Source organism: Varroa jacobsoni, unplaced genomic scaffold (genome assembly GCF_002532875.2).
Source record: "Varroa jacobsoni isolate VJ856 unplaced genomic scaffold, vjacob_1.0 contig01380, whole genome shotgun sequence".
NCBI classification, from domain to species: domain Eukaryota; kingdom Metazoa; phylum Arthropoda; class Arachnida; order Mesostigmata; family Varroidae; genus Varroa; species Varroa jacobsoni.
Window position 1 is genome coordinate 70,186 of NW_019214630.1, and position 16,035 is coordinate 86,220.

At 40.9% G+C, this 16,035-nt stretch overlaps 1 long non-coding RNA gene across 1 annotated transcript; it reads right to left on the reverse strand.

Annotated features, from left to right (window-relative positions):
• Positions 1 to 210: 210 nt before the first annotated feature.
• Positions 211 to 1,598, reverse strand: LOC147751912 (uncharacterized). Its single transcript, XR_015315560.1, has 3 exons — positions 1,439 to 1,598; positions 854 to 1,114; positions 211 to 418 (listed from the first exon to the last, which is right to left on the reverse strand). It is a non-coding gene; the product is annotated as an uncharacterized LOC147751912 (long non-coding RNA).
• Between the last annotated feature and the right edge of the window lie 14,437 nt (positions 1,599 to 16,035).

Genomic DNA, 16,035 nt, shown 5'->3' on the forward strand with positions numbered 1-16,035 from the left:
AACACAAACCCATTTTTGAAGCGGGGTTTAGCATAAATCCACATTTGTGTATGACTGGCTCCTGAAAGGCAGGACAATAGGTAACTTACGGGTTACCGAATTAACAGATATTTAAATATATCTGAAGATAGCTATCATAGTTTGAACTCATTAAATTCTTTGTACCTATGTAAATAGCGTGTCTTGAAAAATTCTTTTAGTATTCTTTTGCGTGATGTTTACCTTAAGGTTCATTTTTATTATTGCAGACAAACCTATCTCTCAATATTACAGCGGTTACGTACTAGCTCGTTAAAAAATAATTTATTATAAATAAATTGTTAGCAATTTATTACACAAAAAATGTTTACATTTTAGCACATCCAATCTCAAGAAATCCCAGCCTGTAATTTACGCTCCCTGGATCCATTCAAAATACCTGTAAGTATACGGAGTTTATGCATAATAATGATCAGTGTTCGAAAGCAATGGTGCCAGAAGATAATCTTTATACAAGACGTTTTCTTTTCCAACAAAATCACATGCTCTTGATTTTTGTTGTTTTTTTTTTGTACTTAAACAATTACAGTTTTATCCTGAGGCACTAATCCTAGCACATCTAAAGCCGATCGTCGGGTCCGTCCAACTTTTCTGACTCATATATTATTATGATAAGAGAAGGTTTTTCTATCAGATTCTCGTCGCTCTGAGCGCGTTTTAAATCATTCACTCTCAACTGTATTACCTGTCAACATTGTATAGCGCAACTTAAGAAAAAGACCACGAGATCAAGGGCATTATTTTACATAAATTATCAAGTTCTTTTTGAACGTAATTTTCATTATGTCCTCTCTAGGTGAATGATTGTACATACATGCGATAGATTTAAGCTGTTTGTGGGCTTTGTTAAAAAATACACACGATCTAACGCATTGCATCAGAGGCGTCTTGAAGATGCCACGCTAGAGGAACCGTTTCCGCTGTTGTTACATGTAGTTCCGGCATATCCTATTTATATGAATCAGTTATAGACGCACAGGCCGACGACGGAGTACCATATTTGCCCGGTCGAAATACAAAAGTTGAACTCACTTGAATTTATTTAAAGTAAACTCGGCTGACTCTTTCCACCGACCTAGAACGAAATAAAATAATAGGTGAGAAAGCAGGTCGTTGGAAAGTTCAACAAGCAGCGAAACGTAAAGAATCAGTGAACGAAAGGTTTTCAAGATCGCCAGAAAGATCGCTATCATATCGATGTGTTTGCACTTTATACAACCCTGCTAAACTATACCGGAACATTTTCATATCGGAAATGAGCTCAGATACTATTGATCACCGGCGCTAATTTTCAAATCCACGGCCGTGACAAACTCATCACGCTCGCCGTTCAAATGAATACGCATTAAAAGCTTGATTCGTAAGCCTCCAAAAAAATATGAAACGATGATTAACATACTTTCAGTGATTATGTATCGTTGAATATCTTCGTTCCCTCCACTGTAACTCAGATGGCAGCTGAAATCTTTAATTTAGATGAATGACTACAGTGGTGGATATATCTAATGCTGATTAAATTTTTGATGAATTGTGTTTTGATAGAAATCTTTCTAGATAGGAGCGCGCGCAAAAAGGGCCGATTGTTTGATAGTCAAAAAACGTTGCTTCTACCGAGCGTGTACAGAGAAGACACTCGCGTGCTTCTTAAATACATCGTATGAATATAAAGGCCGCTTCTTCTCTTCAGATAAGAGACTGTAGCTCGCTGTGCCCCTCTCCTATCATATTTAAGCTGATACACAACGACACACGCACACATTCACATTCCTTTCTATTATTGCTCTTCCGGAGTAGAAGCAGTCCTAGTATATACATATATGCCTTTCAAAGAGTCTTTTTCCTTCGCAATGATCTCACGCAACCGGCCGCCTACTCCAATAGCGGTACCCTGTCCGAGCCGAGCTAGATCTGACTGCCATATGGCTAGCATTGCGTTCTCTATATCTTCATGCATGCATATCCAAATTGGTAAATACCAACCTTTTGCCCGTGCATGCCAATGGGGCACATGCCACTTCGTTGCATCTTGTTGATTTCAAAATTATCTAAATGGTCGGCCGCATTGCGCGCAACGTCTCTTCCTCTCGAAAGAGACTTGCCAGACGCAGTCGTCTTTTTCCATTTCCAATTTCGTTCGTTTTGCCTAGCCCCGTTCCGTATCTCTTAATCTCGACGGCGTTGGAGACGCCCGTCGTTTGTTGTTCATATCTTTCCAGTACGATTCCCGAATGCTGTCGTTCTCTCTCTGAGGGTTTTAATTAATCAACCAAATAAAAACGGCCTCCAGATTCCGATAAAGCAATAGAGATTGCTGTTTTCGATCCGTCGAGTTTTTGCTTGCAGTCTTTTTTCTGTCCGTTTGGCTGGCTCATAGGATCCTCACAAGGCCTACTGCACAGGCGCATAGCATTTGATGGTATGCTATTTTATATTGGTTACAAGTACTCTAGCGGCGTCTTCTAGCTATCAGTCCGGCTTTCCCTAGCGCGCTCTTCCAGAAGACCCTAGATCTAACGTGGTGTGGCCTCTTTCGTCACTTGCCGCAATTGGTGAACTGCCTGTGTACGTATCTTTTGAGAGACACGGAACACTCGCCTTTCGTACGGCCAGCAAAAGTCAACGACGGCAAACGTGTGCACACGATATAAAACGTTTCAGATCGTTGAAAATTATCGTGTTACGCGATTTGCACCATTGTCCCAAGTTTTTTTTTATCACGTTCATCATGACTGTTATTTGATGGCTGAGGCGGTAGTAACGGCGCTAGTGGCACTGTTTGAGGGGTGAGATATCTTCCATTTGCCAGGAGTTGATATCAATGACGCCAACTATCAGAGGAGTTCGCTCCAGGTTCTGGAACGTCATAGGACGCGTGCCATGAAGTGCACCTCTATCATGCCTCTGATAAAACGATGCGGCCAGTGTGGTCCGTAACGATGGCCCTGTTTCTGCCTATCTCCATTCTACGTGTCTTTCTCTCATACGCTCTTGACGTAGGAAGTTCAAAGCCGAGCATTGAAGCTCAAATTCGGTATGCAGCTTTATGGTTATCGTTTTGCGTTGGCTGGCCATTGTCTAGGGCATCTACACGCAATGTGGTTGTTGGAAGCATATCGTACTAGTCATACTTCACAACAGCTAAGCCTCATATTGTATTCGTATATAAAGTCATATAACAGCGAGAGATGGAAATGGTCGCAGCCCTGTGGAATTTCCGCCTGAGAGATCCAATAGATGGGCTTTTGTTATGGAAGAACGTGGGAATGCAAAGAGCGGTTCTTCGCCGAAAGCTATAGAGCGATATGGAGAAATCACTGTAAAGCAGGCTAGTATTCCTGGCCACTGTTGTCACTTGCTTAAACGAACTCTGAAACAGCTATCATCCGACTGAAAAAAAAGCAAATTAGTCTGCTTTGGAGAAGATATAGAAAATCATTTGCATTGATTAACTTATTCATTGATACGCTTCAAGTTGTACTATAGTGTCATTGCAACAAGCATATAGACCGCTTGCAGATGCTTCCTGCAGATCTTAAAGGAGTGCAGCGATCAAAAAGGAAAGTTTGCTATATAAGTTATATATATCAGTTATTTTAAAACATGTTAAGCGTCGTCTAGTAGGCAGTAAAATGTAGACTTGTTTGTATAATGTAGTACTCCATTTTTATCGTTAGTCGTTATTATATAGTCCACAGTATTTGCTTCACAATGAAAATACTAACTGACGTATTACAAATACTATCGGGGTACGATATGATACTTAGCTCAAGGCTGAATTTACGTTTGTCAATTTCGAACGTGGCTAGGCAAAACCTTTCGAACAGGATTAGGCAAAAACGAAACGCGAAACATTTCCGGTATGAATAGCTAGGGAAAAGAGGTATAACTAGAACTGCCTAATTATCAATGGCCGTCTGTGTTCGCTTACCCATTGCAGCAGTGTTGAAAAATGGTCAAATGAATATTGAGCTATCCGTTGAATTCAGCTGCATGTTGTCTTCGTTCCCGCACTTGACATTATCACTCGAACGGCCTCGGGGGGAAGACCGACAGTGTACGAAAGAATGTAACCGTGTATGGAACCGAACCATGCAGAAAGGTGATTCAGACTGTTCAAAATTCATGAGAGGAATTAAGATTTCTTTTTTGTGAAGATCCTTGGATGCGTGCTCCGTCTGTCGGTCTGTCTCTCGCTCGCTGTCTCCCTTCATTATTCCTCACTCTGATTTCGTGTTATGACGATAGGTGTACTGTCCAGTACTCATTGAAGTCGATGTAAATCTTGTCCTAGTGTGGATCACCCTTTGGAGCTCTGCGATCCGTATGCTCATGTTATGTGTGTGCATTCTTCCGTGTTTTCTAAGTAAGTACTCGTTTTTGCGCTTTGCAAATTTGTCCTTACTTCGGAAAGCAAATATCGCTATCTCAATGACATGCTTAAAGATGTGTGCGCGAGGTCACGGCTTGCTGCCATGGCAACGTTGTGCAAGCATTAACAAGAGAATCTTGATTATCTAGAGTTTCTTTTCTTTGGTCTGAACATAAGACAACAATAATGTCTGAGCTGCTTAGACAAGCAAAAGTAGCAACAAAAGAAGAATGTATCCTACCTAGAGCTAGCTATAAGCTGATTCGGCTTTGGTGCACAGATACATACGACTATGCACCGCGGACTCATTTGGTAACTAAACCTATAAACATATGGTGGTCTGGGTGTGAAACCGCGCGTAAACGTGCTCCTTTTTGTGCGAAGAGCCTGCCGTCTTACACAATACTTAACTATGGCAATACCAAGCGTAAAACTTAAAACGTTCATCTATAGATAAGCACTACACGATTGATCTTAGTCAGCAATTATTTATCTTGTAATGCACGAGCCTGAAGCCACCTCACTGGAAATTCAGTACAAGTTCTTTATATTAGCTTCTCAATTTGCATGAATCTCTTGTTTATTGGAACATTGGTTTTTAAAAGCTGTTGATCAAAAATGCATTAAACGCTTCATGACAGAGGACATAACACAAAACAGTGGTTTTCATTATCGACTGGTTCCTTCCATCTAAAACGTCAAGAATTATACTTCATTACATACTTATTCAAAATACATCCGTATGTATTAGACTCGAAGAAGACGGCGATCTCCGATTGCGCGGTAGTTTCCTATGTTGACATTTAGTTAAAGGCATTAGATTCCACTTGAAAAATAGCTATAAGTGTCAGCGTTTAACGACGATCAGGGTGTTTTCACTTCATTAGCTGCCATTAGCCATTAGCTGGCACGCTATTCCAGTTTTAAAAACTAGGATTCCCAGAAGTCCCATCGCATTGTTTTTTCACGTGGCCCTGCCCACCGCAACCACCTGCATCTTGACTTTTATCCACTTGACATTGATGTCCTCCACCGCTGTCTAATGAGAAAGATCCTATTCACGCGGCAGTTACTCAGTGACCCGTCCCCTGTTGGGCTGGACACTTCATCGTTCAATCCGTTTGTTCATGCTACTTGGCCGATGTATTCAGATATGTTGAAGTGGATCTGTCAAGAACGCCACACCTGCTAAGTCTGCGGTCTCGCTTTTGCTAGGCTTCACCAGAGTTTCGATGTGCGGGGGCTCTCCTTTTAGGGGAACACATATTACTGTTACACTTACGCCTACTAAATTCCAACTCAGTGTGTTCTCAAGCAACACAGCGAGGCTGTTGGGTCTGCGCTATCGGGACACCGATAGTTACCGACTCATCATGTTCAGACTCTGACAGCCAAATACCCACTCAAGTAAGCTTATGCCTCTTCGGTCGTTCCCGTCTATATCTCTATGGGGCGATGTTGAAACTAGATAACATGATGGTTCGAGAATCCGTTAGCATCAGCAGCAATGCTGGGGGCTGCGATCGGACTGGGAGTCGGGAATAAGAGCGGAGGTGCCTGCCCGCAACATTGGGTAATCAGTAATCCTCTTAAATTGTCACGCCCTGACCAGTAAACCCGATACATCTTCTCTGTACTCAGCGTTATGTCTCTACCCAAATACCCACGTGCCTTCTTTATGTTCATCGGATACTAGTCATCGCATTTTGCCAACTGTCTCTCCTCGTAAAAAACGAAGTCTGTCCACTTGCCTCATGTCTTTTTTATCCGTGCTTCTCTTTCAGTCCCACGTAAATCAATTTTGCTACATCTCGTATTGCATGTTCGTCTTCGTTTGTCAAGAAGGACCGAGTCCTTTCCGAGCGGGGGCAAGTCCGAGCTGTTGTTTGGATGTTATCCTCTTTAGTTATGTTTTTGTACTAAAATATAATGTATCATCAACTCTTGCACTCTCGTTTCGGGAGTGTCCAACCGGACAAGAAAAGGAAAGCCAGCAGAGACCAGAAACAGTCGAAATCTTAAGCCTTTCCACCTCTAAACGAAAATCCGCCATTTTGGCACAGTGCGAAAGGCAAATAAGACTGTGGAAGACAATATCCCTATATAGTTTAAAACTGAGAAAGCTTAGCACATTCGCATTGTATCGTTGCGACCGTACTGGTGATACTATTAAGGAGCGAAAACTTACAAAACTGATGTTCCGCAACAAAATGGAACAAGTTCTGAGTGGCCGGTGCTCACAGCTTGTAGCGGCAAAGTAAAGGGAGGGGATTTTAAACGAAGTCGAAGACAAAAAGCAAAGGCAAATACGGCACAGTACAATAGACAGCAGGGATTTAGATTTGAGCGTTTTTCGTTACGGCTGTTTTTTTGGTGAGACCTTGGTGGAACTTTATTTTCGTCTAAAGCAAAGCGAGGCTTTTCTCGAAACAGCAAAAAACGTTGATATGTTACGGGCCATTCCACTATAGTGGAATTCGCTCTGGTATTATGTCCCCACTTGCAGGCAAGACGACACAGACGCATCCGCCGAACTGCGGATTTGAAATTGATTTCTCGTTAAGGTCACGATTTTTATGGAGCGGCATACCTTGCGTGTTGTTCAATGTTGTCAAAAATGATTTTCTCTGTTCGATTTGAGAAAATTATGCCTATACTAACCGATTGTAAATATAACAGATAAACGGTACAGCGGGTAACAAGGTCTAGGATGTTTTTTACTCATACTGTACCTATTTTCACTCATTTAATACCTGAACTGGGTGAAGTGAGGTGGTTTTATGCACCGAAACATCATGGCGCATCAACGTATATTCTTATGTATTATATATATATACAACGGTGATTGCCAATTCAGCACCTAATACTAATAACTCTCAGTAAACACTTTATATGCATTTTTTTTTTTTTTTTTTATTAAACTTTCTAGTTTGCATTCCGGATACGTTAATGTCTTTTAGCATATTATTTGTTTTTATATATATAATTTGAGAATAAAAAAATCTTACACTAAAGTACTTTGCATATAGCGTCTGTATGCGCGTAGCTTCTTGCTTAGTTTTTAGCGTGATTCTGTGTGGAAAGACATAACTTGCTCGTATGTGTACGTATAGGAACGACTTATTTGAGTAGCCAAGTTACTAAACGTTGCTTCAGCGAAGGTGCCGTCCGTTTTGTCCTTGTCATGTTAAACAGATGCTTTTTAACTGTCGTGGCCACCCGGGAGAATTACGCCGACACTTGAAGGGCAAGGAACGATTATTGATAAAACCACCAAATACCCGATATCAGCTCTTTTTCGTGACAGAATCGAATGTCTTTTGATTGCGGTCCAATCGTTCGACAGCCATGGTGACATTTACTACCCGTTGTTTCAACTCGAGACCCCGTTCAACCGTGTGTGGCGGACTAAGGTAGATTCAGTATTTGGAATGGTGAACGGTCTCGTGAAACACAGTTTGAAGCTTCTTTTTTTTTTTTTTTCTTTAAACTTGTCTATATACGCGGTCCAGGTACGAAAATATGTAGCATGCAGCAATGTCTATCTTTGGTTTGATGGTTAGTAACGTACTGTGCTAGTGTTCTTGCATCCGCTGTGACGAAAAGTTTGTCTGTAACAAAAAATATAGTTACATACAGGGAAAGATGTCTAGCAAACATTAATAATCACATTTTACTACGTACCACTATTAGGCACGGTAGCACACGACTGACTCCGAAGCACGAGACGAAGTGTGTTTGTGGCCGTTTTTAAACTCATACTAGGCTTCACGACAATGGTTATCCACTATGCCACCATGGGGGCTTCTGATGAACTATCAACGTAGCATCTGAGGCTGTCAGCACAAGCGTACTATCTCGTGCATATAAACGAGTAAGAACTCGTCATCCGTGATATATATATAATGAATCGGACTGGAGTCTCCCAAACAATATGAAACCTCCGAAGAGTAATGCAAATGTTCAGCGGTAAGTTTTAATGTTTACTACGACTTGTACTTGGCAGAAAATGTCAATGCATTCTCTACTACTAACTTATAAATGTACCTATCGTTCCATAGAAATGTAAAAAAAACAAATAATATTATTTGGTATATTAAATAACAAATTGCTTCATAATTTAGTCAGTTATCTAATGCAAACAAACGCGCTGCAAACAAGCAGATTGCCGCCCAATATGCTATAAACAAATAATTGAAAATTAACACATCCATAAACAGACATCAGGGATGAATTGATCTAGAACCTCAGCGACCACGAGCGTATTGAATAATCTGACTGTTATTCAAGAAGTTTATTCAACTACGAAATGCCGCCTATTAATTAACACAAAATTGTTAGAGAGAGGTTACAGGATATTTAAGGTTTTGCTAAAAAATAAAGACTAAGATCGTTCACGCCCGAAGTGAGTGTTAGTTCCTTTAATACTAGACGTAAGTGGCATAATGAACTCCTGTTTAGCACATAAATATTACAGCATTCTCCAAAGCGCGTCGCATGACAGGCTAGGGCATTGGGAAGGGGGTGCTTAGTTAAAATCTGTCATAGCCGCCGCCGCCGCCGCCACCATGAACAAGAACGATGGATCCCCATGATGGATAAGCTTTGGCCAAAACAGGAAGGGCTGAAACCGACCGAAATTGCGGCAACCGGCGCAGCTGCTAGCTCCGTTATCGCCCCTGCTTCTGCTGCTTGAGAGTTAGATACTATTATTCATAAAGGCTTTCTCCTACAACTACTTTTTTCTGCTCATCTCATCCAGGACGCCTACATTTCGACCTAGCTGTCTGGCTGACTTTGCCATGCCGGTACGAGGCCTCAGAGCCGGTCGCTAGAGCAAAGAACTGTAGCTAAGTGGATAGTTTTTACGAGCTTGCTCGACGCACATTCGCTGCACACGCTGGCAGTGAGCAATATCTTTTCAGTCTATAGGTGGAGGTTCTCCGAAGGCAGGTCGACGTCTAGCAAGCTACTCGGTCGCGTTTACCTCTTGCGCTCTATCGCTTCCTGTACGTCTAATGCCTTTGGCCGTAGTTGAGAAACTCGTACCAAGAGCTAACTTTGACGCACACACACGTGAAGTAAATAGCCGGTGAATGCCAAGAACACGAGACTTGTGTCGGCCGAGCACTATAAGAAGGAGCAAAAACGATTTAACAAGGATGCCCTAGAATACACAAACGAGAATGCGAGATCTGTCTATTTTGCAAGTAAAGGAGAGGTGCTAAAATATTAACGCAACTCTGCCACGAGCCACAGGACATAGGTAGGGCATCGTCTCGATGGCGTAGTTAAGCTGAACAATGCTTGTATAGCCCGCCCACATATGCACGTGTCAGTACAGCTGATGATATTCGCGTGTAGGTTGGAGAAGATTAAATGAAATTGTTATTTCTAGCGGTGGTGCGTATACTCCGCGTATATTTCGAGTTTGTCTGCGGTTCTGAATCTGGATTTTGCTTTCATCGACTTGTGAATCAGCTCTCTTAAATTCTAATATTAAGCATGTGGCGTAATTCATATCGAGTGATTTTCTAATTAAACATTTTTTTTTTTTGATTTTTTTGCTTCCAGTGGAGACCGTAACTCAAATTTGCTCCGCTAGTTGTCGCCACTGTAAGCCAGCCCATAATCGGACGAAAGCGCACTGAAAATGACCAACGTTGAAAACGCGGTTTAGACCGCACAGCTCCGCAACAGGAATACGTCTAGCCTAGTTACAATATAGTCTCGCATACGATCGTATTGTAGAAGTAGCGAACGCAGTGACAGCGGCAGAATTATACTTTCCTGAACGTCACTCCTGTGTGCATCTGCTGAGCCCGGTATTCGACGTCACTGGGTTTGGTTGTTGTTTGCAGTGAACGAAATTAGCTCCGCCAGAAGCACTGAGCCCTCGTAGTTCGAGCCTGCCCCGCTTGTAATCAAATCCGTCGACCTCAACAACCAGTACTCATTGTCTCATTATCCTAATGCATTTTGCCCCTTGTCTGATCCTTGTAGTTGACCCTAGATGGTTCTCTTTTGCTTTTCCGCTAGAAAACAACCTTTTTTTCACGTAGAAGTATTTCAGAGTTGTGCGTACCTGTCACAGACAGGACAGCTAAAGCAAAAATGGCCTGAAAATTGTTTCCGGCCACAGTACTTTGCGAGAAAATGAAGTGATGGATCATTTCACTGAGGGGACAAACGAATAACCTAAACCAGTTCCGACGTTAGCAGTCTCTTTTTGAACTAGTAAAACTCTAGCAAATATTAAAGCTAACAAAGAATGACAGAAATCTCTAACTTTTCTTCCGGCAGCTTTTGAAACAACCAATAATAGTCAGTAATTTGTGTATATACTTTACACCTGTGTCAGGAGACAGAACGTATACACGTTTATAACAATTTTACACACTAAACTGTCCTATACCATACATATGACAATTTCGTAAGGCTGACTAAAGCTAGCAGTATATATCTATTAATGGAAATTTATTTGGTGATAACATGTTAGTTTATTGAACACCATCTGGTGCCGTGATCCATATGACAAGTGAATTTATATAAAAAATCGTGGAAATAAGGCGCCGTTAGAATTCGATTTAAGATGGTCGTACATGGCATTAGTATGAACGGAGAGATCATATCAATACTGCTAAGTGAGATCTGTATCGATATATTTATGTAGTGTGGTATGTAATGTGGTAGTAACTAGCAGGTCATCATGAGCGACATGCTTACCAAACTGTTATACAATTGCACTAATAGAATAGCCTCAAGCCGATCAAATGGGCCATTGCTAGTTCCAATTTAGAATGTAATGAATCGGTCAAGGGAGACTATGATAGAGTGCCCCCGCGTGAGGGTTATGCCACTTTCGGTGACATGTGAAGATGACTATCTAATTTTGCACCCTTAATGCACGAGTCGTTTCGAAGCACTCGTTCACACACTTCGTTCGAACTTGACCGTTGCAGTCTGTCGCCTGCAAATCCTGGGAGAATTACCAGAGCATTGAATACTATCATGCATATTGTGGTGGTAATAAACTTCTAATAAATCTACTAATTTTTCTTTCATTGAAAACCTGCCACTTTATTGCCCCAGGTACAAGCGTCACTGTAAAAAAGTTTACTCTCGAGTAGTAGCTACCAACACTTGAAATAGTTTGCTTACAAATCAATGAATGGCCATCGTACTTCGATGACTAGAGCGTCGAATATTGCTCGTATTATTCCTTTAAATTTCAGCTCAAGCAAGGAAATTTATGAGGCCTCAGCCGTACACTGTTTGCATCAAACCTTGGCTATTCTACTAATAATCATCTATAATCGATCAACAGAAACCTTCCTTTTTATATTTTATGAAAATTTTATTTACCTATGTGTTCAACACAGATATCGTATGTATTATCGAACATTATGTCGATATTTTGGTGAAAAATTTGAAAGGCTGCTTCGAGTTATGAACGATTTTTTCTTTTCAATATTCATTTTAGTTAGTTTTATTATTAATAATGTAGTTCGGAAGCCTAAATTGGGCCATTGTTTACCTAAGTTTTTGCGAAAACTTTAGCTACTTGTGATAACGATAAGGTCATTTACAAAATGTATGCCATTCAAAGGCGAAAGCCAGTTCCTACGTGCCGTGTAGGTCTCGTGTACCTCGTGGTCAAAGTAACCAAGCCAACTGCGAGTAAGTTAGATTACCTTGAAGCATCATTAAAAACATCCTTGTTTCGTTCCATTATAATAGGCTGTTTCCATCGTTGTATTTATGCGTGAGAAATATAACACAGGTAGAGATACGTGTCTTCGGAATTTTTGACTGTACCTATGATACGCAATTTTATTTTAGCCATCATATTGTCAAATGCTCGTTTATCTTGACCAACATAATTCCGAAGTGTTTTGCTGTGAAAATACCAGGTATACATATGAATTTTTACAATGCATATAGCATCCTCCCAAGTGAAAGCTTCACTTGCAAAGATATTGAAATTGCCCGATAAAATTTCTGCAAAAACTTCGACGCCTAGGTATTGGTGATAGGCATTGGCCTTCTATTGTACCACCCTTGAAGCTTTAGAGCTAACGTGCTACACTTTCTTTTTTAACTTTAGGCCAAACAATCTAGGAAACGGCCTGTTATTGCTAAAGCCATTGCGGCGACACTTGCAAGCTGAGGATAAGCAAATTAATCTATAAACATAGTTTCGCTTCAAAATTTCTATATGATATCTAAGTATAGATGATTATGTTTTCAGGTGAATGTTACAGACTGTGATTTTCTAGCCTATTCCGACGGTGTTTTCTACAAGTCAAAAAGAAACGAAACAAAACACTGATTATATAAGATATTGCAGTGCGAGCAAGTTACGTAATTTAAATCGGTCCAACTTACCAAGCTCGTCAAGTTTTCGGACATTGCTAATTCACCCTCGAGCGCTAACGAGTGTGCGTTTTTTTTTTTTTTTTATTTTACGCTTCTTAATATGATTTTTTGTTCACTCAAAATAATTTCTTCTCATTGCTATGATTACCATTAGTACAATTGTTATTAAGTTTATCCGTGAGAATTCCTATAATTTAAACAGTGAACCATCGTCCGTAGTTTCGATAGCAACTTAGATACAATAGCTGCTAGTTGATGGTAATTACTGTGTATTGTAAACCTCAGAGGGTGTGTCTGTACAATTTTAGTCAAAGACGATGCCAACTGCGCAAAATGACAGCAATCACTAATAGAACTATAGTATAAAGCGCGCTATACTGTAGAAATTGTTTAAAATTCGTCGATAGGTTATTGCATATATTGCGCTTGAGATAAGGCCACGACAGCTGGGAAAAAGCTTCAAAACAAGACCACCATCCGCAATACGCCTCCATCTGCTGGTAGGTCTTTTTGAGCGCATCTTATTCGTTAGGCTCACCTAATCCATCAGGTCCTTTTTTCTGACCACATCGCCTGTTACAATTCGCTAGAACAATTACTATTAATGTAGTAGGATTCGTACAGAATATAAGAAACGCATGATGCTTCATAATATTTTATGGGTCAAACCAGAGACTACTTTACTAGATAAAGAGTATATGCTAGATATATAGACTTTTCGGATACTACTTGTTTGTCAGTATTGTGCGTAGCGTAAAGGTGTCGCAGGCCCATTAAGGAGGCAATATATTTGCATATACGCACACATGACAAACAAACTTGACCATATAATCCGGCTAATGTGCGCCGTAGGGGGCTAATGAGGATTGTAGAGATTTACTACCTACAGAATATATGTATAAACAGTTCTTTTAGGTGCGCATTACTGAGTTGCATATAAACTATGATTATTTAACGGGTCCATTATTTTTTTTGGTCGAACGCAAAAATTGCAAACCTGCTGAGGTTTGCATTTGACAGGCATTTGATTAGTCAGCAGCGTCGCAAGTGCAGAACAATAGTAAACAAAATGTGCCGACAGCAGCAAGTCAGATACGCCGTAAATACCACAGCTAGCGCTGAAAGAAACGTCCTTTAGGTTCAAACAGAGTTAGATAATTATACCACCGAAATTCTACTATGAAGCCAATACGCCGAATACCTCGAAGTTCTAAGCGCATGGCTCATTCCACCTGTCGGAACAGCGATCAAGCACTTCCTGATGGGTTTCCTAATGTTAAATGCGTCGGCACGATGCGCGTGAAACGATTTTTCGATGGATAATATTGATCGAGATAATTGCAATACTTTGTGTATAGCTTCTTCTACGAGATAGTCGACCCGCTAAAAATGTCGGTATCATATGCACGAAATGCCATTTCCGTATCACCGACAGAATCTGACTGGGCCCAAGGTTGCCTTCGTGGGCTATGATTCGAAAGCCAGCATTTGACGAGCCTGCGGAGTGCAATAGAATCCCCAATCAATATCGAGCCTCATCAGAGTTCGGAGAAGACAGGACTTGCCTACCACATTTCATGTACGATGTGGCCGAATAAGAATGGGGTCCTGTGGAGGAATAAATCACCACTGATAAAGTACAACGCTGAGCTTAACTTTGTGTACTCGACGGAGGAAAGTATTACATGTAAGCAAAGAAAAAGCCATCGCCAGAAAAGCTAGCCATCTGTACAGTCCATCACTGTACAGAGCTTTAACGGTGTAAACAGTGACAACGCTTACGCTGATCTATTGGAGTAGTCTATAGTACTCCAGCATATATTCACGCCTCGATATCAAAGGCACCGGGCCAAGAAGAACCAAGAAGGTGCCTGCTGAACACCCAGTCGAATACGAGACATAGGAACATCAAAAGCGAGCAGATTTTTCCATGTTTGTGCCGCTAGACCCCTTCCAGCCTAAGCGTTACATCTTGAGAGCCGAATGGCGAACAATTTACTGGCATTGCTGGAACAGCAACCAATATAGAACCGCTTTGCACCGGTCTAGTGTCAGTAATACCTAATTGACGTCGCGTCTCTACAAACAGACTCAACCGTTTAACGCATCGAATCAGTGGTCTACCAAATCGTAATGGTTCCTGATTTTGAAATCGGTAATACGTGCATATTTTAAAAGGCATCTGGGGACATTTGTTATGGCAAACAAGATGTGTAACTTTAGCGGGTTAAATCTATATCCTGCCTGATCGAGCCTAATCGGTCTGCCTTGATAATTGTACCCTGTCCTGATTCGTCGCAAAAGTACGGCACAGCGTATTTTAGTACAGACATGAATCCCAACCTAGGTATAATGGCTAGGTTGAAAGGTGAAACAGCTACTACAGTGCAGAACTGTTGATTCGATGCTCGATAAAATCAGTTTTAAGCACTTGACTGACTGCAAGAACAGTGTCCGAAGAAGAAGAAGACGTCAGCAACATCTTCTTCTTTCGCATTTCTGTACGCTTCATCAGAACATGCAGCTGAAGTTTGGTACCTCTGTATGATAGTTGCTGAATTCGGTGTTCTCATTAAGACTAACACCTCGCATTATCGGAGCAAATACGACGGTTATAGGCAATGCCTCATCATACCACCGAAAGCAAGCTTTTAGTCAAATAACATCACTATTCAAAGTTCTCAAAATAGGACATTAGACATCAGCTTTGATGAGATATATCGGAAAATATTGCTTGAAACCATCTAAGAATAACCCAATAACCAAAATTGCAGTTGTTTTAATAATATTTGAGGCTGTGTGTGTTGAAGTTGTTTCTATCTGAGCTCATTACGGTACCTTTTCCAGATATGTCGAGTCATCAACCACGAGATGCTGCGGCCTGAATTAATAGGTTTATTTCCTGCTGGAAGTCGTTAGCTCTCTGATTTAATACTAACACAGTTCTGTACCTAATGTTCTAAACATTCTCTCTGTACCAATAGGGTGGACCCTATTTTAATTATCTGGCAGCCGAAATAATCTTATTGAGAGTAGTCCCTAATCGCGACCATCAGTCCAGATCCAAACTAGATGACCATTACCTATAATAATGTAAGTTCGAGGATCATTTGAATTACAAAACATGAATCGTTATACCTTACTTTTTATTGGATGTGTTACTGTTTATGAGGTAAACAAGTCACGCATTTTCGAGAACCTATCAAACCCAACAACTGTGATTCCGCTTACCACCGTTATAAACCCTG